At 40.2% G+C, this 26366-nt stretch overlaps 1 long non-coding RNA gene across 1 annotated transcript; it reads left to right on the top strand.

Annotated features, from left to right (window-relative positions):
* Positions 1-9797: 9797 nt before the first annotated feature.
* On the top strand, positions 9798-25958 carry LOC308701510. The gene is made up of 4 exons (XR_014031461.1): positions 9798-9847; positions 10284-10331; positions 10527-10767; positions 23993-25958. It is a non-coding gene; the product is annotated as an uncharacterized lncRNA (long non-coding RNA).
* Positions 25959-26366: the final 408 nt, after the last annotated feature.

Genomic DNA, 26366 nt, shown 5'->3' with positions numbered 1-26366 from the left:
TCTCTAGGTAGATAAAAAGGTCTCAAACTAATGCAGATAAGTTCAAGATCAGGAGTACACACCCTGTGTTTTATCGTATAATTATTGCACCAGGAGTCGTTAATATAAACACAAATCCCACCCCCCTCATCTTCCCTGAGTCATTATTTCTGTCCATACCATAGACTGTAAAAAAATATGGACGTAGTGTCCGTGACGTCACCTGTATGTTTCTGAAGAGCATTTTTGAAGCCTAAAGTGGGCGGAGCCGTCCGTCGCCATCTTGGCCTTGCGTCACTCCCGGATAGCAGAAAATAGGCAAACAGGCGGGGCGTGAGTGGAGCTGAGGAGCCTGGCCATAGATATGAGCCTGGCTATCTGAAATCACCTAGCTCGACGTGATCGAGTTAGCTGATGATGTAAAGTCAATTAAAAGTTCCTGCTTTTGCCCTTTGAAATATTTTAATAGTTAAAAGACATGGCTACAAGTGAGACTGTGTATTACTTCGAGTGTTTGTGTGTGACAGTGATTTATGTGCATACATGTACTTCACTCTTTCATGGTCCGTCAGCGCGGCATCGCTCAGGTTCGTAGAGAGCTTATTCAGTCCATTTTAAATTCTGATTTTGGCCGCCTCTCAAATGGGTTAAACCGTTAAACCATAGATATATTGCCTTTGAAGTGCAAGTAAATGCGCTAGAAAATCCGCGCTCATTTATGGATGTGCATTTATTGCACGGACGGAGAAAGCGCCGACGCCTGCATGATTTCATCTGACGGTACATAAACATATTATAATCCATCTGTTCCGTGAGAGCAGAACGAGCGAGCCTTTATTGACGTTTTAAATTTGAAAACCCCAAAAAGCAACGAAATTGTCAGACATCCAATTAGTGCCTGTTCACAGAGGAAAACAACTGAAATAGCGCTAGTTGTTCTCTCAAACGATACTCGACGACAACGACTGAATCCAAAGACGTGGGCTTTGTACCCAAGTATTAAATTGTATGAAATAATCCCGAAAAAAAGCACAAACACTGCAGAGATGTCAAGTTCAGCAGCTAACATTTGCTAAAGTGAAGTGACGACGGCTAGTAACAGCAGACAAACGGCTAGCATTGACATCAGCGGGAATCCACCTGTCACTCAATTGGCTACACCCTTAAATTTAAATATTAATCAACTAAACGGATGAGTTATAAAAAAATTCACCCCCCTCACAGTTGTTATGAAGGGCAAAATTAGCTGTATAGACCAAAGCCACAGAGAGAACCAGGCTGTAAACATGTTTTTTTCTGCTGTAAAGTTGGTAATTTTAACATGGGGGAGATACAGATTTGACTCACTTCTGCAGCCAGGCCAAGCGGTCAGTCAATGAATTGCAGTTTAACTCACTTCCGTGTTGGTTTCAAGAGAGAGACGGGGAGGTTGCCGCTTGGTCCATACGCACACATGAGAAGCCTCATACCTACACCAATGAGTCTGGAAAGTCCTCTTGTAGCCAGGTCTCTGTGTAAATCATTAGGCATGATTCGCGATATTCGTTACACGCCTTTGCATTAAGCTTCAGCTCCTCCATCTTATTCCTTAGGGAGCGGACATTGCCAAAGAGTATTGACGGCAGCGGCGGCCTTGTGGCCCTCCGTCGGAGGCGTAGTTTAATGCCCCCCCTTCTCCCTCGTTTCCGCAGCCGTTTACCTCCGCGCTTCCGTAGCAGCTCCTCCGGAACATCGACCAACAGGCCCGGTTCTGGTGTTACTTTCCTCCTCAGAGACAGCAGCCAGTCCCTGCCATCCTCCCGTAGCGTCTGCTCATTCCCTTCGGCGAGTGCGGTGACATCATATTGTAAGCGGGTGCAAAAGGTGGCTGTAATTAGCAGCAGCAACAGAAGCCACACTCCAGTGACTCTCTTTCCCATCATAACTTCTCTTCCCAGTTCACTTCTTCCTCAATCGGCAGACCACAGAAGCACTTCAACACTCTTGACAATGACAAACAAACTTAACTTGGAAAACTTAGACAAACTTTAGACGACCACATGCACCTGTTCTCCCGTGCCCGTGTCGCAAGCAGTGCTGCGCCACCGGAAGTTGAGTTAACTCAGTTGGTGCGCCATTTGTTTCTTGCAAATCTGTAAATATATTTTTATGTTTTAATCTTTTTTTATTCTTAATTTTTTTACAATGTGACCATAAATACTTAAAGTGTGTGGACTATTTTTTTTAACTCAGTAAGTGATTTCTGCTTGATTTTGTCAGATCTGCTCCTCCTCCTTCAGTGAAGCTCCTCCTCCTTCAGTGAAGCCCCTCCTCCTTCAGCGAAGCTCCTCCCACTGCAATTCACCAATAAATGCTGGAATATTCCCATCAGCTACAAGTGAAGACGAGCATCAAACCATCAGGAAGAGCTGAAATCTGCAAAGACAGAGTTTATTGAAGGACAGTGAGAACATGAGAGATCCAGAACACTGCAGAATGAAACACACTGAAGAACAAAGAGGTTGGTGTTTATTCCTGATTCTTCATTAGTGAGGCTGAAGAACATTAAGGTTATAAAGCAGTTCATCACATTTAGCTCTGTTATAGTAGGAAAAATCTAGTTGTGAATTATAATTAAAGCAGCAAATAATATGAACCCGGTACAAACTCTTTTTTTAACAAGAATGTTTGTTATCTGTAAGTCAATATTAGTATTATCTGAGCATTTTTTTCTGTTTATTTTACTTGTGATTTTTTTCCACTACATAATTAGTCTTTTATTGATTTACTGAGCACTTTTTAACTTTAATTTCAGGCCCGATGGATGAGAATGAAGAAGTGAATGAAGTGGAGAAACATCAAAGAAGATCACAGAAATCTTTCACTTGCACTCAGTGTGGAAAGAGTTTCACATGCAAACGTAATCTCAATGTTCACATGAGGATCCACACTGGAGAGAAACCGTTCACATGTGATCAGTGTGGGAAGAGTTTTACACAACATGGAACCCTTCAGAAACACATGAACATCCACACTAGAGAGAAACTGCATGAATGTGATCAATGTGGTAAAACATTTTTGTGGGCTTCAAACCTGAAGAGCCACATGACAGTTCATTCACAGGAGAAACCACATTCATGTTCTTTGTGTGGAAAGAGTTTTTCACGTCTGCAGGATTTACAAGGACATCAGAAAATACACACTGGTGTAAGAAATCACATGTGCTTTGAGTGTGGGAAGTGTTTTATTACAGCTGAAGTTTTGAAAAAGCACCAGAGAATTCACACTGGAGAGAAACCTTACAAGTGTTCACACTGCGACAAGAGATTCAATCATTCAGGATCCCTGAAAACACACGAGAGGATCCACACTGGAGAGAAACCTTACAAGTGTTCACACTGCGACAAGAGATTCAGTGACTCAGGATCCCTGAAAACACACGAGAGGATCCACACTGGAGAGAAACCGTATCACTGCACTGCATGTGGGAAGAGCTTCACTCAATCATCTACTCTACACAGTCACACAAAAACTCACATTAAAGGCAGGGTAGGTAGGACTTTATAAAAATAAAAGATCCAAATTTGTTAAAATTTTCTATATATATCAATACATAATTAAAATGTAAGTACTCTGAAAAAAAGAGTATAAAACTCAAGTGACTCTAGACCGTTTAATCTGTATTAAACACAGCTCATTATTTCTATTCGGGACGAATCAAAGGATTGGCTTAGGCGACTGTCACTCTCTCTCGCAACCATGGCAACCACCCTTTTGCCACGGGATCTGCCCACTTGCGCGCGCACGTTTGATTTGAGGAATTCGAGAGGCACAGAACCTAGGAATAGCAAAACAATGGCAGAGAAAGAGCAATCAAAATTCACATTACCGGCATGCAGTTAGCGAAGGCAAACAAGGCAAAAAAAGAAGACAGTACAAGAAAAGGTAATGAACAAAAAGTCTTTGGATAAACAAAGAAATAAAACGCGTGTCAATATCGGCGTAGCTTTCCAGCGACCACCCCGTCCTCAGCCTCTACTTCCTCGGACCCTAGTTGCACGCCACGGCCTCTTGCACGACCTCCTGCTTCGCCCTAAAATTATTTTTATTTTACAAAAGGACATTTTACAAACCTACATTTTGCGCATGTGCTCCTGCATGCACTTTTCCAGTCACAACACAGCAATCAAAGGAGGACGCGCTGAAAACTGAAATGCTGTTCTCTTTCTTCATAACTCGTACTGAGAATGTTTGAGTTGCAGAGGAATTTGTGACTGTTTCAGCTGTTCAACCACATCAAAGTTTCGTAATTAGTAAGTCCGTGCTTTTTCTCTTTTTGTTCTTATGTGCTGAAGGGCTGCTGTGTCTTGGTGAAACGGTGTTTGTACGTGAAGAGCTCTTTTCCAAAACGCCATAAACCTAAAAAGCTGCCTCAAAGAACCAGCAAAAGTAATGATTATGAATGTGTAAAATATTGCAATAAGACATTTTAATTGTTTATTAATTTCTGTTTCGGCTGCAAAGATGAAGTTGACGATAGACTCGCGATCTTCGCAGTAGGCTAGTGAACGCATGCACCAGAGAAATGCACATTTATTAGGCTACATATTTTTATTTTGTTTTGGATGGTTTTGTTTAGAACCAGATTTCTGTAAATATATTCCACATTTTTTAGGCCTGTGAGGCGAGGCTACGGTTCGGTTCACGATGATATAATCTCCAGTTCAAGCACCTTATGTTGGGATTGATAGCCTATATTTACTTTATGTATTTAATCAAGGAATGAAAATATTAATGAATTAATGAAAAAAAAAATATTAAGATACAATTAATCCAAAACGAAATTCGTTTTAAAGAAAGGCTTTGTGCTTTCTGTTTTGAGGTCTGTTAAAGTTTGCAACATGACATCATGACTTTGCGTATAAATAACACGCCACTTTCAAGTCAGGTGGCGTGTTATTTATACGCATTTTGAGCTTTCCGCGTGTATGTCCACGCGCGTGTATGTCCACGCGCGTGTATGTGTACGCCGTTAAACGTCAGAGTGATTCCGCGTGTATGTGTACGCCGTTAAATGTCCGAGCGAAACGGAGGAAAATGTATATCTACATCTGGGGAGCAATATTTTTTTTCCTAGGATGGTAGGGGAACACTCATAAATGGTATTAACCCGAGTGATGGGTAGGTTTAGGGACGCGGTTGGGGTAGGTCATATATATTTATATACAGTAATGTAACGTAAATCAACGGCGTTGATAAACACGCTGAAAAGCGATTATGCGTGTTGATAACACGCCAAAAATGGAAATACGAATTGGCGTGTCATACATACGCCATTTCATGAGATCAGTCTGAAGTTTGAAAGTCTTAGTGCAGCTTTCAGAGCGCTCGCGTCCATAATGGAGAACTGTCAAGTAATATTGTTTTTTCCTCATAAATGCAAAAACGAAAAATAAAAGACAAAAACTTTTTTAAAAAGACAAACCATAAATTTAGGAAAAAAAAAAAAAAAGATGGATTTATAGCGTTTTGGGGGAAAAAATGAATGGATTTATACCATTTTGAAAATGTTTTTTTTTTTTTACTTTGAATTGATCATCAACAATATTGTTGTTTGATTTAATAATCACTGTTGCAAGAAGTGCCTAGTTAAGTTTTTTTTTTTTTTTTTTTTTTTGTAAGTGGAAAAAGTAGGGGCTGCCACAGATTCTGTTTAGTTAGCTCCTTTATTGTTTTTTTCTATAGCCTAGAATAATATAGGTCAAATGCAGCAAGTCAAAAGACCAACTGGACCTTCTTTGCCAGTTTGCTCACATTTCTTTGAAGGATGGCAAAAATATCGCCTGAATATCGATATCTAGATATTGGGAAAAAATATTGAGATATTCATTTTTGTCAATATCTCCCACCCCTACATGCAGAACACCATACTGTATATGTTATGAATCTTACACGAAATTCATCTTCATCACAATGTAACTGATGGTAATGTAAAAAAGTGTATCAATGCAACCTGTTTTTAGCTTATATAACTAGCTCGTTAGCGAATCAAAAAATATATATTTTAAATTTACCAATATCAATATGCTAGCTTGATAGTGAGTACTAAAATACATCTTATTTGTTTATATTCATAAGCAATTAGCATTAGATTTTTTTATTACATGTGATTCTGACATGATGTCACTACATGCACTGTGCTCCTTCCTCTCTGCTTCTCTCAGGTAAATAATGCGTCTTCAGCTCAGCGGTTGGAGTCGCGCGTTCATGTGTTTTGGGGGCGTGGCTTTGGAAGGAGCCCAGAAGGGAGGGGGTGGAGTGAATGGAAATAATGAACTGTCTTTAAAACAGTCCTGAGAGGTCTACAGACACTCGATTTTTATACTTTCTTTTTCAGAGTACTTACATTTTAATTATGTATTGATATGTACATAAAGTTTAAACAAATTTGAAAAATAAGTTTTTTAGACCATTCCTACCTACCCTGCCTTTAAGTAGCTTATCTTCAGTTCCAGCACTTTCAAGTGTGATGCCACCTCTCTTTCCTATTAGTTTGTCTAAACCAGCCTCAACCACGGCTGTAGCCAGTTATGAAGTCACCGAGCTCCAGACTTCAGTATATTTCTGAGGTGTATATAATAAAGGTTGTGAAATAATTCTCTAATATAGTATTAACTCTACTTTAGTGCTGCAAGGATATTGCACAGCTCCAAGATCTTCTCGTCTGAGCTCTGCGGTCTGTCGCCGCTCATCAACATCAGAATATTGAGATGACCAATCAAATTAAAGTAGACAGGCTTTATGTTCACAGAAGCTGCTGAGCGCATATTCTAGCCTTCAGTTAACCGTCATGAAGTGTGAGATCAAATATAGCTAAACTAAACATTTCATATTTGACAGCTATTTTAGGATAGAAATGATAAACAACCGACAAAAATAATCAGGAAAACTGATGTATATAAATATCAGTTGAGCTTATGTTTATGACCCCAAACCCCCTGAACTGCCTCATATCTGGGACACCGGTGATTCTAGAACTCTACAGCCCTGGCCACAACCATCGACAGTATAAAAGAAACATTGTCAACATTTGTCACATTAAATAGTTTATATTTAAGAACAGCAGTTTTAACTGTGAGATTCACATCAACTCATAGATGAAGTTTCTTCCCAAAGGGCAATATCGCATATATCATTTTGCTTAATATAATCAATATGTTTAACAGTACAAGTGTTTTTTTTATTACTTTTTTTACTAGCTGTTCTTGCTCAGGAAGCTGAAGAAGAGGCTGATTGAGATGCTTTATTATCTTGTTAGTCAATAAAGAGAGAGATCTGTCTTATTTGCTTCCAGTTTTACTTTCTTTTTGTATTTGCTGTACCAAGTATTAAACTTTTATTGTCCATTTTTATTGTCTGCTCCTTCTTCTTGCATCAAGAAAAAAAATGTTACTTCTAATGTTTTCCTGTTGTTAGTTTGATTGCTTCTATTGCTCTCCTCATTTGTATGTTGCTTTAGATAAAAGCTTCTGCTAAATTATCAAATGTAAATGTATTTTATTTACAAATTTTATAAGGAAGCAGATTGATGGAGGTAAATTGAGTGCAATGGTTCTCTTGGATCTCCAAAAAGCTTTTGACAGTGAATCATTCAGTACTGTAAGATAAATTAAGTGTCATGTGTTTTTCAAGTATGCTGATAGCCTGGTTGAACTTTTATTAAACTGGGAGAATTCAAAGTGTAGAAATTGATGTGTTTCTCTCTGAATAAACAATTATTAATAATGGAGTTCCCCAGGGAAGTGTCTTAGGCCCCCTTTTATTCCTCCTATACATAAATGATATGCAAGCAGTTTGTGACTGTAATTTGTTCTCTGCTTTACTGGTTTCAGACGAGGATGTCAATAAAATACAAGTGATATGAGGAGTTATATAAAGTAAGAGACTGGCTCTCTGAAAATAAACTCTTATTGCATTTAGGTAAGAAACGGGATCATGTTATGTGAGTCTAAAAGTAAACTGAACAAGGTTCCTAACCTGTGTGTCAAGGTAGGGGATTGTGTAATATCAGACAGAAATAGTGTTAATTATCTTGGCTGTGTCCTTGATAATGATTTAAGTGGTGCAAGTATGGCTATGAAAACTTTAGGTAAGGCTTATGCTAGAACAAAACTTCATGCTAGATATGTTAGTTTTCTGGCTAAACAAAATGTAAAACTACTTGCATCATGTTTAGTGCAATGTCATTTTGAGTAAGCATGCATTTCTTGGATGTCTGATCTGTTCTGTGTATGGTTGGATAAGTTACAGAAATCTGAATAAATTGATATGATTTTGGGTTTGAGTAGTTTTTCCCATTGATTTATTTCTTTCCACAGCCAAAAAATAAATACAATTTCTTACTGATCCCAAACTTTTGAACGGTGGTGATTAATATTACAAAAGATATATATTTCTGTTATTTGTAACTTTCTATTAATCAAAGAATCCTGAAAAAAAATTGAGCATCAAATCATCATATTAGAATGATTTCTGAAGGATCGTGTGACACTGAAGACTGGAGTAATGATGCTAAAATTCAGCTTTGGTCACAGGAACAAATTATACTTTACTATATATTCACATATAATTCTTTTATTTATTTTTTTATTTATTGTAATAACATTTCACAACATTACTGTTTTTTTAAATGCAGCCTTTATGAGCAGAAGAGACATTTAAAAACATGCATGATAAAAGATGAATAAGGCCACTGGGAATGCCATCAAATACTACATCAAACTCTTTAGTTACAGGGATCTTATAATGATTAAGGAATTCACAGTAAAGAGATGTTCATTATTCTTAAATAACTGTCTGACCAAAATTATACCGTTATTGTACCAGTTTCTGTAAAATAAAGATTTATTGGTAACACTTTACAATACGGGTGCACTAATCTGCATTAATTCATGCTTAACTAATGCACAGATAATCATGTGTTAATGTATGACTCATGAAGTACTAAACCATTAATTAATGATTACTGCATCAGCAACTAATAAAGATTCTAAATGATTAACAGATTAAGTAATATATGAATTGTTATTAATTAAATGTGTCATAATGTATTAATTCCTTAATAACTTATTTTATTAACTAAAAGTGTAAATTAATGCGTTAATTACCACAATGGGTCAAAGCAATGTACTTCAACTTCCAGCTGTCTGCTTTAATTAATCATTAACTAATGATTTGCAAATGTATCATTATGTTATGACTTTACTTGTTGAGGCACATGACTATTAAGTAATATGCCATTTTGGTACCATGTAAACCCATAAATTGCATATTACTTAACAAATTAGTTAATAATCATGTGCCTCAACAAGTAAAGTCATAACATAATGATACATTTGCAAATCATTAGTTAATGATTAATTAAAGCAGACAGCTGGAAGTTGAAGTACATTGCTTTGACCCATTGTGGTAATTAACGCATTAATTTACACTTTTAGTTTATAAAATAAGTTATTAAGGAATTAATACATTATGACACATTTAATTAATAACAATTCATATATTACTTAATCTGTTAATCATTTAGAATCTTTATTAGTTGCTGATGCAGTAATCATTAATTAATGGTTTAGTACTTCATGAGTCATACATTAACACATGATAATCTGTGCATTAGTTAAGCATAAATTAATGCAGATTAGTGCACCCGTATTGTAAAGTGTTACCGATTTATTTTTAAACGTAATATATATATTTTTTGTTCCAAATCACAGAGTTGAGTGGAGAAAAGTTATGCTTAAAAATGAGTTTTTGATAATCTATCATTTATTTCGTCTCGTGGTGATGACGTCACCACTTTCGCGGTCGCGCGTCTCCTGAGTCTTTTGAGGTAAACAGTTCACACGTTAAATCTCGTAACTGCACTATAAAGTTTACTCAACATTTTACGGGGTCTTTTCAGAATGGTTTTCATCGTGTGTCTTTCTTTTCCCATACAAAACGGTAATGTTATAGCGAACTTCTTTGTTGTTATGAAGTTATTAGGGAATCGGATTCATGTGGACAAATTACAAGGGTTGATAATGTCATCAGCGGCTGTCTTTATATTTACATTTATATTACTGTTGTTATATTTTACTGTATCATTCTTGTATTCTCTACATTCTTGTTGAATGAGTATTGATAGTCTGTGGCTCATCACTATTATCAGAGCAGCTGAAAAGCCTCTTTATTTCATGTCAATAGATCCTGTTTTCTCCTCATTCATTATGCTGATGTCTTCAGATCTGTAAATTCACACATTAAGCTCATTTTATTGTCAACAGATTTGAGCAAACGACACGATCAGCTATTGTGACATCTGCAAGATATAGGTAAGTTTCATAATGGCTTTTATTTCAATAATCTGTGATGAACCATGTTTCATATGCAACTCAATAAAAAAAAAAAAAAAGTTGAGTTAACTGTAGCCTATTGGTGCGCCATTTGTTTCTTGCAAACCTGTAAATATATTTTTATGTTTTAATTTTTTTTTTTATTCTTAAGTGATTTCTTCTTGATTTTGTCAGATCTGCCCCTCCTCCTTCAGTGAAGCCCCTCCTCCTTCAGTGAAGCTCCTCCTCTGTCAGTGAAGCTCCTCCCACTGCAATTCACCAATAAGTGCTGAAATATTCCCATCAGCTACATGTGAAGACGAGCATCAAACCATCAGGAAGAGCTGAAATCTGCAAAGACAGAGTTTATTGAAGGACAGTGAGAACATGAGAGATCCAGAACACTGCAGAATGAAACACACTGAAGAACAAAGAGGTTGGTGTTTATTCCTGATTCTTCATTAGTGAGGCTGAAGAACATTAAAGGGCACCTATTATGTTATTTCATGTAGTGTGTAACATAGAGCTAAGTGAACAAAAACATCAAGTTTTTGTCAATATACAAGTTTTATATATGAAAGTTCACCGTAAAAAAAGTTATTGTCTCTCAAAAGTAGGAGTCGACTCTGAGTCAATTTAATGAATCGTTTTTCCAATGAGTCATTTTCCTTTTTGTTGTGACATCAAGACGAAAAATTATCAGTATAATAATAATAATAATAATAATAAAATTATTATTATTATTATCATTATTAATTCAGGGCTTAAAGTATTCCGGCATGAGGGCAGGTCCGGCCTCCGGCGCAGGCAAAATGTATTTATCAGGCTGCAAATTACAGTCGGAGGCACTTTAATCTGACTTGAATAACACACCGGTCCCCTTCAACCTACCTGTCACCACTATTGCCACCCGCTGGAGAACTCGACTGTTATATATTTGTCCCGATTTTCCGCGCATTTGTGAAAAAAACTCGCCTTTCTCGCACTTCTTACGGTCCCTGAATACATCTCACACGCAGCCTCGCTCTAACGTGCTTCTCTCGGAAACCAAAACAATGACTACGTGGATGCTGTAGCTAGTGTTAATGGCTTATTTACAACTTTAAACATCTAAAAGAAGAGGCGATGGGCGCAGGGCAGGTGGAAGACAGGCCTGTTGTTGTGGATTATGCAAAAGAAGTTTTGCAAAATGGACGCTAATGATCGACCAGACGAGTCATCGGATAAAGAGGCGAAGAGAAGCAAGTGCTACGACTAATCCACAGTGAGTGTAGAGTTTATATGCTTATTCTGTGGAGTAAAGTCGGGCGAACGGGGTCGCTGCGTCGCCGCGCTTATCACCGGCGCTAAAATAAGCACTAAAAGGCTCTGTCGCTCTCATGATTTTATTCGCTGCATCGGATCTGTCCATCCCCGGTACCCCACACGAGAGCACGGTGTCGGACCATCCCCGCTCCGCTACGTGCCGTGCGCGCGGTGAGACAGGTGTGCACTGGAAAGACACTCTGGGTAGTGCCACCCCTTTAAAGAATTTCTGGCTCCGCCACTGTGCTGGAGACCACTGTATTGTGTGTTTTAGGTTATCTTTGCCAATAAAATGTATTCAAATCTGAATTACACAACATTGTTTTGGCTGTCAATCACGATGGGAGAGTAGACGAGTTACAGCATGTCCACCATATCTTGTGGGGGTTTTGCATTAAGCCATTTGTGGTGCCCTTACCACATTGTGCCTCATATACTGTAAATGTTAGACCCAGTGACAGGCTGGCATAAATGGCTTGCATAATACTAAGTAAGGAGGCCATAATATTTTTGACTCATGGCTGAAGTTAAGTTTCTCCAGCTCTCCCAAGGTTGGCAAAAAAAATGCATCTCAATATGCATCAGATTGATGCTTTTAAAATATGGAATTTTCAAAATGTTCTTCCCGGGGGATCATGCCCCCGGACCCCCCTAAAGGGGTAATATCCTTCTCACCTTTTTCACCCCTGACCCATTTTCATGCCTGAAACGGGCTTGGTAAAAGTCCTGGTTGAGCCACAGAAAGTTCAGGCTCAGGATTTTTTAGACAAAAGGTGAAAGTCTCCCCTACAGCTAATCCAATCAATCTAACGCTTCAACGGGCCAGGGGCTCCGAAAGCCATTTGGCCTCCGAAAGGTGAGAATCTCAGTGATCTGACTCATTTAAAACACAATAGAGAAAACAGGACTGGCCGGAAAGGAGACTCTTGCTGGAGACTCAATAATCATCTGAAATCAGTCTACTAAACTTTATCAGTTTATATACTATTGCAGTGGAAAAACTAAATTAAACATTTAATAAATTTGTAATCCTACACCAGCTGTGCATTAAAGATTAAAGAAAATAGTCCATGTTATAACGAGCAACGAAAATATAACCATGTTATAACGAGCACACTCGGCCCTTAAGAGAGCAGCCAGAAAAATGGAGCGCAACTGGAAGAAAACAAAACTAGAGGTATTTCGCATTTCATGGAAGGAGAGCTCGATTGCATACAGAGAGGCCTTAAAAGCTGCTAGATCTGCTTATTTTTCAACCCTATTAGAAGAAAATAAACATAATCCTAGGTATTTATTTGAAACAGTGGCTAAACTAACGAAAAATAAATCCTCAACCCCAGAAGTTTCCAAGCAACACAGCAGTAATCACTTTATGAACTTCTTTACTAACAAGATTGATAATATCAGGGAGAAAATTATAACTATGCAACCGTCCACTACAGTATCGCATCAGGCAGTGCATTGTAGTCTCCCTGAGGAAAAATTTGATTCATTCGTTGCTATAGGAGAGGAAGAATTTACTAAACTCATTAAATCATCTAAACCTACAACATGTATGTTAGACCCTATACCGACTAAGCTACTGAAAGAGATGCTTCCAGAGGTCACAGATCCTTTTCTTAATATCATTAATTCATCTTTGTCACTAGGATATGTACCGAAAAACTTTAAGCTGGCTATGATTAAACCGCTTGTTAAAAAAACGCAACTTGATCCTACAGAATTAGTCAATTACAGGCCGATCTCGAATCTACCCTTTCTGTCGAAGATATTAGAAAAAGCAGTATCTTCACAACTGTGTTCATTTTTAGAAAGAAATGATATCTGCGAGGATTTCCAGTCAAGATTTAGACCGTACCATAGTACTGAGACTGCTCTCATTAGAGTCACAAATGATTTGCTCTTATCATCCAATCGTGGTTGTATCTCTCTATTAGTGTTACTCGATCTTAGTGCTGCGTTTGACACCATTGACCACAACATTCTTTTAAATAGACTCGAAAATTATGTTGGCATTAGTGGAATTGCATTAGCATGGTTTAAATCATACTTATCTGACCGTTATCAGTTTGTAGCAGTAAATGAAGAGATGTCTTATCGATCACAAGTTCAGTATGGCGTACCACAAGGCTCAGTACTAGGACCGCTGCTGTTCACTCTGTACATGCTACACACACTCACTCACACACACACACACACACACACACACACACACACACACACACACACACACACACACACACACACACTCTGTACATGCTACCATTAGGTGATATCATTAGGAAACATGGAATTAGTTTTCACTGTTATGCTGATGATACTCAGCTGTATATTTCTTCACAATCTAACGAAAACTACCAATTCACAAAATTAACGGAATGCATAGCTGATATAAAAAATTGGATGACTAGTAATTTCCTACTACTTGTAGGGACCCCTAAAATAAATATGCCTTTTGTTTTGAAGTATTTTAAAGTATTGAATATTTGTGCTTTTCATCTTAAAAATATATCTAAATTACGCCTGTTAGAGCCAAAATGCTGCTTTGTATTTGGGTTGTAATTCCGTTGTTTAACACTGGTTGGCGTATGTCTGTAACTTGGCCTTAGGTATAAAGGTAGCAGATACAATGTTGTTTACAGGTGTTTGACCCGGAAGGGCAAAGGGTTTTTGACCGCTTGCGCGCGGCGCTCTGTATTGTTACACTGATGGAAACTATGGACAATGCTGTATTAAAATAAATGGACCACTGTGGATTTCAACTTTCGTCTTTATGCATTTGGTTTAGCACAGGGCAATCAAGTGAGCGTAGTAACATAGCGTGTCAAACACGCCTTCCCCGGGTTCAAACAACTAAGTAGTTCGGCATTAAAACGAACTCCTTAATATTAGTCAAAAACCGTGCATCAACTCGGACCTTGTTTACAAACGTCGGAGTCTTCGGCATGCATGCATGGAATTGAGAGCAGCCGAAGAGCCGTCGGTTTCTTTGTGGATTATTGTTTGGATATAACGTGGGCTTTCTGGTGATAAGGAGTTGGTTGGATACCGAAATCAGACCACGGAGTACAAGGGACCATCTGATGACTGCACGGCGCCCAACGAAAGAGGTATTTGTAGCGCTACAATCTTTAATGGCCATTTAAATTGTGTGCACACATACCCGGGTATAAAAAAAACAAAAACAAGCACACGTGTTAAACACCGGCAGATTGACCGGAGACTTTTTATGACTTTGCGAACTTTGCGTTAGACCTACGGACTTAAAAGCGAATCGTTTGACATATTGTTTATCATGGATAAACAATCTCCCGTGATTGAACAGACTGCAATGCAAGCTGTTAGTAAACCCAGCAGTGTTAGTGTTGGTGATCACAAGGTTTCTAAACGTGCAGAATTGCTTGTTGATAAACTAACTACGTTGCAAGCAGATAGAAAGTCTAAACTGGACAACGCCAGCATAATTAGAAAATCAATGCAAGGTTTAAAAAATCAAAAATCACAGTTACAAAATGCTCTGAAGGAACTAATAGAAACATGTAACGATGCAAAACGTATTCATGAGTCTTTGTTGAGTTTATTGCCTATTGATGAAAAGGAAAAACATGAAACTTGGTTTAAAGCAAAGATGATAGCTAACAATGATGTTATTTCTGAAACAAAGGGCTTTGTTGCAAAGTGTTCTGAAAATGGTAATTTTGCTTTGTCAACTGTGTCACCTGAAATGTTTGATGCTGGTTTAAATGTAAATGCTCATGTAAGGCCTAAAGAAAATGTGGGTTTTAAAGCTGTACATGAAAATGGCAACGGTGGGGATGGTGTCAATCAAAATGACAGTGCGTCTAATATCAGTAGCAAACGGTCACGTAAAAGTGTTAGCAGTGGAAGATCCAGCACGTCCTCAGCTAGGATAAAGGCTGAGGCCGAAAGAGCTGCACTGGTGGCAAGAGCTGCAGCTTTGAAAGAAAGATACGCTCTTGAGGAACAGGAACAGCAACTGAGGAGGAGAAGGGAGCAGCTTGATGTAGATGCAGAGTTGGCTGCATCTGCTGCTAGGTTGTCTGTGCTACAGGCCGCCGATCAGAAAGGTTGTTCAGTAGCATCCTCAAATGGCATGAATTCATATGTGGAAAAAGAAAAAAGGAAAATGCAATCAAGAAGTGTCTTAAACCCTACAACAAAGGAATTTCAACCTTGATTATCAAAGCTAACACAACATGTCTCCGTCAAAGGACCGCTACCACCTAACAACCCGTTGTCACCAGACGTGCTTAAAAGGCAAACTGAGCTGTGGTGTAGGGATGCCTCTAAACATCAGTACGATCCACGTGAGCTACAGCAAGGAACATTGGAACCAGCCGAGTATCAGCAGCAGGTGACAACCGTGAAACAACACGAACCGCAAAGGCTTTACACAGACCAGTCAGCCAATGGAACTCATTCCCCAGATCTACTGGCCATTATGCAAAGACAAAATGACATCACCGTGGTTCCCTGGTTCGTCAACATCATGTATCATCTCTGCCATTAAGAGAGATTCCTGTGTTTGATGGGGACCCTCTCCAGTTCAGATCGTTCACCAGAGCCTTTGAACAAGGTGTGGAAAGCAAAGCTGGAAGTGCAGACTGTCTTTATTATCTAGAGCAGTTCACTAGAGGTCAGCCACAAGAGTTGGTGTGTAGCTGTCAGCATATGGCGCCTGATCATGGCTACAAAGTGGCAAAAGGTCTGCTGCAGGAACACTTTGGCAATCCATACAAGGTCGCCACAGCTTATATGAAAAAGGCATTGGCCTGGCAAGTGGTTAAGGCAGAGGATTTAAGAGCACTACAGGACTATTCATTGTTTTTACGTGGCTGCTGCAATATAATGGGGGAGCTTCATTATGTGCAGGAACTGGACACGCCTGTCAATATGAGGACCATTATCTCCAAGCTGCCATATAGGATGAGAGAGCAATGGAGAACTACAGCTCATGACATCATGGAAAGGTCTCATGACCGAGCCCACATTAATGACTTGGTCCAGTTTATTGAACGCCGTGTCAAAATCCTTTCCGACCCTCTGTTTGGCGACATACAGGATCCACATACTTCCTCGGCACCAAGGCTTCCTTCACGGTTTAATTCACAGCCCAGGAGCTATGTAAGGGGTAACATTGTTGCTGCTGCTGTGACTGAAGAGTTGTTTGAGGATGTAAAGGAGCAACCGTTGGGTACAGAGCACATGGAGGAAGCTAAGTGCCTTTGGTGTGATCGTCGCCACCTTGTGGAGGAGTGCAAGCAATTTAAAGGTAAAATGCATAAGGAGAAGATTCTCTTCCTGAGACAAAAGGGAGTTTGTTTTGCATGTCTACGCACCGGCCACATGAGCAGGGACTGTGAGGGTCGCTTGGCATGTTAAATCTGTGGACAATCTCACCCTACTGTGTTACACATTAAAAGACAAGTGACTCAGGAACAGTTAACAGCTTCACCTGGCCAGCAACAGTCCTCTCCTCAAACATGTGGACATACAGGGGCCGGTAAGGACCAGAGTGTGTTATCCATTCTTCCTTTCAAGGTGAAGTCGGCAAAGGGAAGCCAGGTAATAACAACATATGCTTTTCTAGATCCGGAAAGTTCCGCCACATTCTGCTCTGAACATCTGATGCGGAAGTTGAACATCACAGGCAAAGCAACAAGCTTCATGTTGCACACAATGGGGCAAGAAAGGGTCGTTTCATCATTTTGTTTGTCAGGTTTGGAGGTGTCTAATTTGGACGGTAATGATTATTATACCCTCCCTGAGGTATTTACACAGAAAGAAATGCCAGTCACTGTGGATAATATGATACGGTCGGAGGATCTGGCTAAGTGGCCTCATCTATCAAGTGTGCGCATCCCAAGTGTGAAGGCAGATGTTGACCTCTTAATCGGAACTAACGCACCCAAGGTATTAGAACCCTGGGAGGTCATTAATAGCAGCCAGGATGGCCCGTACGCTATTAGGACAGTGTTGGGATGGGTGGTTAATGGCCCACTGAGTGGAAACAGTGATGCATCATTATCCTCAGCCACAGTGAACCATATCTCTCTGCAAAGGCTCGAAGAAATGCTTGTCAGTCAATACAACCATGACTTCAGTGAGAAGGCTGCAGAGGAAAGGGAAATGTCTCGAGACGACATCAGATTTATGGAGATCATGGAGGATTCAGCAGTGCTGCAAGATGGAAGGTACTGTTTAAAGTTACCCTTCAAGAAAAAGGATGTTTCTCTGCCTAATAACTTGGTTGTGGTGAAGCAAAGGATGCAGGGCTTAAGAAGAAGGTTCTTGAGTAATGACAGCTTGCACCAGGAGTATGCACAGTATGTGAACGGCCTTATCGCTAACACCTATGCAGAGCTTGTGCCCCAGCAGAAGCTTCAGGGTGAGCCTGGAAGAGTGTGGTACATTCCCCACCATGTGGTCCACCACCCAAGGAAAAGAACACTTCGGGTTGTGTTTGATTGTGGAGCCACTTTTCAAGAAGTAACCTTGAATAAGGAGCTGCTTCAGGGCCCTAACCTCACCAGCTCGCTGCTTGGGGTCTTGTTTCGTTTCAGAGAGGAACCTGTAGCATTCATGGGCGATATACAAGCCATGTTCCACCAGGTAAAGGTTGCAGAAGAAGACCGGGACTTCCTCCGTTTTCTCTGGTGGCCAAATGGAGATGTTACCCAGGACTTGGTGGAGCATAGGATGACCGTTCACTTGTTTGGTGCTGTGTCCTCTCCCAGCTGTGCAAGCTATGCACTGAGGAAAAGCGCTGATGATCATCAGTCTGAGTTTGCTGCCAATGTATGTCAAGCCATCAAGAAAAACTTTTACGTGGACGACACATTGAAGAGCTCCTCCACCGAAGGGGATGCTATCCAGATGATCCAAGACCTAACTTTACTGTGCCAGAAAGGAGGTTTTGTCTTGGAGAAGTGGATTAGCAACAGCCGCGCCGTCTTGCATGCCATCGCTACAGAGCGAAGGGCTAAGGATTTAAAGGAGTTGGATCTGGATCGGGACAAGCTGCCAGTGGAGAGAGCTCTGGGTCTATTGTGGTCTGTAGAAACCGACTCCTTCAAATTTAAGATCGAAGTGAGGCAACAGGCACTTACCAGACGTAGTATGCTGTCAACCATCTGCTCAGTGTATGACCCCCTAGGCTTCCTGGCACCAGTGACACTGCCTGCAAAGGTGATGCAGCAGGAACTATGCCGAAGAGGATGTGCATGGGATGATACCTTGCCATCTGACATCTTAAACCAATGGAAAGTATGGTTGGAAGACCTGGACCAGCTCAATTCTTTTGAGGCACCAAGATGTGTCAAGCCAGTGGACTTCGGTGAGGTCGCCGAAGCCCAGCTGCATCACTTCGCTGACGCCAGTGAAGCTGGTTATGGGACTGTTACATACTTGAGGATGCTGAGCCAGCAACGTCACATCCGAGTTTCCTTTCTGCTTGGCAAGGCTAGGGTGACACCGTTGAAGACCATCACTATTCCACGACTGGAGTTAACAGCAGCAGTTTTTGCTGTATGTGTAGACTCAATGCTAAAGTTGGAATTAAACTTCAGGTTGGAAGATTTGGTCTTTTGGACAGACAGTACTTCCGTTATAAAGTACATCAAGAATGAGGATAGACGGTTTCACACATTTGTGGCTAATAGAATTTCAACCATCCGAGAGGCATCAGAACCCTGGCAATGGAGGCATGTCTGCTCCAAGGACAATCCGGCTGACGACGCATCGAGGGGGTTGATGGCTGCAGACTTTCTACAGACCAACAGGTGGTGGGAAGGTCCTACATTTCTGTGGGAGCAGGAGGAGGACTGGCCTAACACTGCCCTGGATGCTTCATTGAATCCTGATGACCAAGAGGTGAGAAGAGAGGCCACAACAAATGCGATCAATGTGTGTGACTTAGTCAAGCCCACTGACCAGCTTGTTAGCTACTTTTCTGACTGGAGGAAGCTCAAGAGGACAGCCGCTTGGTTTCTCCGTTTGAAGGCAGTGTTGTTGGAAAAGGCTCGCTGGAGAAAACGGCTAAAGGAGCCTTTGGTAATCCAGTCAGAGGAAACTAGTCAATCCAGTTCAAGGCAGACTGATGGGAAAGGGTTCATTGTGATTCCTAGGAGTAAAACCTTGACTGTAGATGACTTGTCAGAAGCAGAGGCTGTAGTGATTAAATATTGCCAGCAGAAACGATTTGAGGAGGAGATTGCTTCATTGTCCTCTAAGAAGGCAGCGGTGAGTCGTCAGAGTCCAATATATAGGCTGGACCCTGTCCTAGTTGATGGTTTATTGAGGGTTGGAGGAAGGCTGAGTAGGGGAGCGATGCCTGAGGAAGTTAAACATCCCATTATCCTCTCCAAAGAGCAGCATGTAGCAACGCTCATCCTCAAATATGTTCATCAGAGTCTGGGCCATGCTGGACGTGCTCACGCGTTGTCATCAGTAAGGAAGAAATTCTGGATTACTAAGGCGAATGCGGCCGTCCGAAAAGTTATTACTGAGTGCAGCTTCTGTAGGCGCTACAATGGAGGTCTTCTGGAACAAAAGATGGCTGATCTTCCAGAGATGAGAATTCAGCCAGACCTCTACCCCCTTTTACCAACACGGGAGTGGACTTTTTTGGTCCCTTGGAAGTGAGGAAAGGAAGAGGAATTTGTAAACGGTATGGAGTTATACTTACCTGTTTAGCCAGCAGAGCTGTCCATCTAGAAGTTGCGGCGTCCTTGGAAACTGACGCCTGTATCAATGCTCTGCGGCGCTTTATAAGCAGAAGAGGGCAAGTAACTCACCTGGTGTCTGACAACGGTACAAACTTTGTTGGGGCGAACCGAGAACTGAAGGAAGCTCTCGTTGCACTTAACCATCAGCAGATTGAAGGAGTCCTTTCCCAAGTTGGAATTCGCTGGAGTTTTAACCCACCAGCTGGGTCCCATCATGGCGGTGTGTGGGAGAGGATGATCCGCATCGTAAGAAAAGTCCTTAGCCCTGTCCTACGTCAGCAGACGCTAGATGATGATGGTTTGCATACAGTGTTCTGTGAAGCAGAAGCCATCTTGAACGACCGGCCACTTACCAAACTGTCAGATGATCCAAATGATTTGGAATCACTTACACCCAACCATCTACTTTTGCTTAAGGGGAAGCCAGCCTTACCACCTGGATTGTTCAAGCCTCATGACCTCTACGTAAGAAGAAGGTGGAGACAGGTGCAATACCTCTCAGACTTGTTTTGGAAGAGATGGGTGAGGGAGTACCTGCCTCTACTTCAAGAGAGGCAAAGGTGGAACGACAAGAAGAGGAGTTTGAAGACTGGAGATATTGTGGTCGTCATGGATGCTTCGGCCCCTCGTGGTTCTTGGTCACTCGCCAGAGTACTTGAAGTTTTTCCTGATAAGCAGGGCTTGGTATGCTCTGTGAAGTTGCAGACAAAATCTAATATCATTGAGAGACCCGTGACCAAACTTTGTTTGGTGTATGGGGTTTAAATGTGAAGATATCAATTTGATTTTCATGATATTTACTTGGTTCCTTTGTTTCATTTGTTTGAATTGTTGTGTCTGCCGATCATCAACAATTAGGGGCCGGTGTGTTAGAGCCAAAATGCTGCTTTGTATTTGGGTTGTAATACCGTTGTTTAACACTGGTTGGCGTATGTCTGTAACTTGGCCTTAGGTATAAAGGTAGCAGATACAATGTTGTTTACAGGTGTTTGACCCGGAAGGGCAAAGGGTTTTTCACCGCTTGTGCGCGGCGCTCTGTATTGTTACACTGATGGAAACTATGGACAATGCTGTATTAAAATAAATGGACCTCTGTGGATTTCAACTTTCGTCTTTATGCATTTGGTTTAGCACAGGGCAATCAAGTGAGCGTAGCCGAGGCCAGCATTTATCCCATATAAAGTTACCATAAAGTTCGCAGCTTTAAAAAACAATCATCATTCCTAATGCCGAAACATGACAGCCAATACGAGTCAGAGTAACGTTAGGGCAGAAATGTTTTCAAAGTCTTTTACACCGCGAGTCTGACAACTGGACACACACTGCCGAACAAAGAACCGCACGTCGGAAAGCAAGCCTGAGGTAAGTTAGTTTACAATGTTAACTGTCCTGTCAGATACAGACAGCGATGTTGCCAATGTAATTATTTTTAATTTTGACATAGAAGTGGACGAGATGATATCGCGAGCGGGCGCGGGCGCCGTGAGCGCTGAGCGAGCAGGAACAGTGCAGTGTTATTCATTGCGCGGCTCGCGAGCCTCATGTGGCTCGCCAAGCTTTAATTTGTGGTATATGCCGCATCCTTCTTACCTTTTTTACCCCTGACCTGTTTTCATGCCTGAGTTTAGCTCCGCAGTGCTTGAGCGAGCTCTTAACGCATTATAGTCCTTCACGCCTATTGAGATCTCAAAATTCCGGCCAGTTGATAATACCTAGAATATCTAAATCGACTGCTGGCGATAGGTCCTTCTCCTATTTAGCACCAAATCTCTGGAACAATCTTCCTACCATTGTCCAGGAAGCAGACACACTCTGTCAGTTCAAAGCTAGACTAAAAACACATCTCTTTGGCCTAGCATACACATAACACTTTATAGACTTCTATAATCCAATGTTAGAATTACAATGTTGCAATTAACAACAGAGCTCAAACTATGTGCTATTTATTTTTAGATATAATAATCAACACTCAAATAAAAAAAATGTACTGTAAATTGCACATACGGCAGGTTTTGCTTGCTAAATCTAATTATAAAGTACATTTTCTAGTCCAAGTCATTGGACAGAAATGGAATCATTTACTCAGTGGCTGTTGTTTTCATGACAAATTTATTTAAACATACAATAAATAATCAAAACATTATTAACAGGTTAAGTAAATATAATGAATAGACTAATATAGCGCATATATGAAATGCCTCTCTAAATGCAACACTAAAAGCTGGAGGTAAATGTCAGAAATTATTCTCAAGCTGTTTTATTGATTTCTTTCCGCAGTTGAAACACTGGTTGAGAGACGTAAACATATCGATCTATTGTCTCTTCTTCTTCTGCACATTTTACTGTTAGCAAACAGCATTACAGCATGCCTAGTGTCATGCCCCCTTCTGGATTTGAGCCTGGATCGCCTGTGACTTAATGTATTTGTCGTGCGACTGCATGCGCCGAACCATGACATCCGTACCGAACGGTTCTGTGTGAAAACATGTACTGTTGCACCCCTAAAATATAGTCACAAACTTGCAATGGTCTCCCACATATTTTTTACAATACTAACTGTCCGTGGTTGGTAGTGATGGATGGTAATTAGGGCTGCACGATTTTTCTCCATGGGAATTGAGATCACGATTCTCTTACACGATTCTCATTTTTTCAAACAAAATTTATTGCATTCAAGTACAAAAAAAACAACAACAAAAAAACAAAGGACATTCAGTATAATAAAGTGCAGGAGTAACAAAAATTGTCTCTTTTCTTTATTTTAGACCCCTTAAAGTGAATAATTTTAAGCTTTATGTTGTTGAACATAAGAGAACATTAATAGCCTAAATAAAAATAACTAAATAGAACCTGTGCTTTTTGCTCCAATTGGCACAGAATGTACATAGCACTTACATCTACTGTGTTTACGGGAATACTCGACTTGGCATTTTGAAATATTTCTGTGTTTATTTGGCCGTTTAGGCGCGCAACCGAAGACAAAGACTGCTTGGCTGTTTTTTCTGCAGAGATCTGAATGCAGGGAAATACACGGAAGTGAATTGCCATGATTAAGAAATGAGATCGCATTTATGTTTGAATCGAGATTTTGATTTTTTTTCGATTAATCGTGCAGCCCTAGTGGTAATAGATGAGAAATATACAGTTTTACACCAGCATGCTGATAATGTTTCTTTATTCGACAAAGCCACTAAAGCCTGAACCACTGCCTGAGGACGCCCGCACATCTCCCTCTCAAAAGCATTTGCCTTCCCACGAGAAATTTTGCGTTTACTCGCAAATATCTCTGAGGTTTTGTGAGTATCAAAAAGTTTCTTGCGGGAACACAAAAGCATTGAAATATTATTTCCTCCCATCATAATATCCAATTATTAGGGGCTCTATAGATTTGTGCCTTTAATGAATAAATAAAAATAATGTCTAGTACATTAATGTACTCCTTTCATGGAAAATTCCAGGGACATAATGGATCAAAATAATCATAATCTTGTATAACAGTTGTTTGAACAAAACTCAGTACTTTCTGCCATTACATCTGGGTTTTATTTTTTATTTTTTCACTACATCATTTTTCTTTTATTGATTTACTGAGCACTTTTTTAACTTTAGTTTCAGGCCCGATGGATGAAAATGAAGAAGTGAATGAAGTGGAGAAACATCAAAGAAGATCTCAGAAATCTTTCACTTGCACTCAGTGTGGAAAGAGTTTCACACGCAAACGGAGTCTCGAGATTCACATGAGGATCCACACTGGAGAGAAACCGTTCACATGTGATCAGTGTGGGAAGAGTTTTAGACAACAAGGACACCTTCAGGAACACATGAAGATCCACACTGGAGAGAAACCGTTCACATGTGATCAGTGTGGGAAGAGTTTTACACAACAAGGAACCCTTCAGGAACACATGATCATCCACACTAGAGAGAAACTGCATGAATGTGATCAATGTGGTAAAACATTTTTGTGGGCTTCAGCCCTGAAGAGACACATGACAGTTCATTCACAGGAGAAACCACATTCATGTTCTTTGTGTGGAAAGAGTTTTTCACGTCTGCAGAGTTTAAAAGAACATCAGAAAATACACACTGGTGTAAGAAATCATATGTGCTTTGAGTGTGAGAAGACTTTTATCACAGCTGAAGATTTGAAACGGCACCAGAGAATTCACACTGGAGAGAAACCTTACAAGTGTTCACACTGCGACAAGAGATTCAGTGTGTCAGGATCCCTAACAAAACATGAGAGGATCCACACTGGAGAGAAACCTTACAAGTGTTCACACTGTGACAAGAGATTCAATCGGTCAGGATCCCTGAAAACACACGAGAGGATCCACACTGGAGAGAAACCGTATCACTGCACTGCATGTGGGAAGAGCTTCACTCAATCATCTGCTCTACACAGTCATACAAAAACTCACATTAAGTAGCTTATATTCAGTTCCAGCACTTTCAAGTGCGATGCCACCTCTCTTTCCTATTAGTTTGTCTAAACCAGCCTCAACCACGGCTGTAGCCAGTTATGAAGTCACCGAGCTCCAGACTTCAGTATACTTCCAAGGTGTATATAATAAAGGTTGTGAAATAATTCCCTAATATAGTATTAACTCTACTTTAGTGCTGCAAGGATATTGCACAGCTTCAAGATCTCCTCGTCTGAGCTCTGCGTTCTGTCGCCGCTCATCAACATCAGAATATTGAGATGACCAATTAAAGTAGATGGGCTTTATGTTCACAGAAGCTGCTGAGCGCATATTCTAGCGCTTCAGTTAACAGTCATGAAGTGTGAGATCAAATATAGCTAAACTAAACATTTCATATTTGACAGCTATTTTAGGATAGAAATGATAAGTGACCATAACGAAAATACGATTACGAAAATAATCAAGAAAACTGATGTACCGGTATATGAATATCAGTTGAGCCTATGTTTACTTTCTTCATTGATACAGACAAAAATCAAAAGAATATCAGAGAAAGCTCAGCTTTAGGAGGGGAAGAGACAGACCATAGTAGAGGGACTGAGAGAAAAAAAGAAAGAGTGATGGAGATGAAGAGAGAGCAGATATTAACAATCTACTGCCCACTGACATGATTTTAAAGCTATTACTATTTAAAGCTATTACTAAGCTATTACTTTGTTTAGCCTTCATATGTCTTGAAATGCACATATGTAAATCAGAGAAATCAAAATTTTCTCAGGGGAGCGATTCTAAAACTCTACAGCTCTGGCCACAACGATCGAAAGTATAAACAAAACATTGTCAAAATGTCACATTAAATAGTTTATCTTTAAGAACAGCAGTTTTAACTGTGAGATTCACATCAACTCGAAGATGAAGTTCCTTCCCAAAGAGCAATATCGCATATATAATGTTGCTTAATATAATCTATATGTTTAAAAGTACAAGTGTTTTTTTTACTAACTGTTCTTGCTCAGGAAGCTGAAGAAGAGGCTGATTGAGATGCTTTATTATCTTGTTAGTCAATAAAGAGAGAGATCTGTCTTATTTGCTTCCAATTTTACTTTCTTTTTGTATTTTCTGCACCAAGTATTAAACTTTTATTGTCCATTTTTATTGTCTGCTCCTTCTTACATCAAGAATAAATAATTTGATAATTTTACTTCAGTTACATCTAAAAGTCATGCTGAGTAGAAATACATAATCATGTTTCTCTTGGTCCCTTCAAAGTTACATTGGATTTTCTCCTCAGCGTAAAGGTTAAGAGGCCCATCTATCACTGTTTTACAAATGTTTGTAGAGTTAGTTTCTAGAGTAAATATATAGGCTTTAATCTGTATCTCGCATCTTCACGAAAGTCGTCGAGGCAGCCCTTGTGCCACTCCGGCAACACGGGGTTCGCATCCTGAACTATCTCAACGACTGGCTGATCCTAGTTCACTCTCGAGACCAGGTTTGCGAACACAGGGACATGGTGCTCTGGCACGGCGCCCGTTTGGGCCTTCGGGTATGCTTGTATG

The sequence above is a fragment of the Scardinius erythrophthalmus genome (assembly GCF_964197995.2).
Source record: "Scardinius erythrophthalmus genome assembly, chromosome: 14".
NCBI lineage: Eukaryota > Metazoa > Chordata > Actinopteri > Cypriniformes > Leuciscidae > Scardinius > Scardinius erythrophthalmus.
The sequence above is the reverse complement of the archived record's forward strand: the minus strand, read 5'-3'. Positions and strand labels throughout refer to the sequence as shown.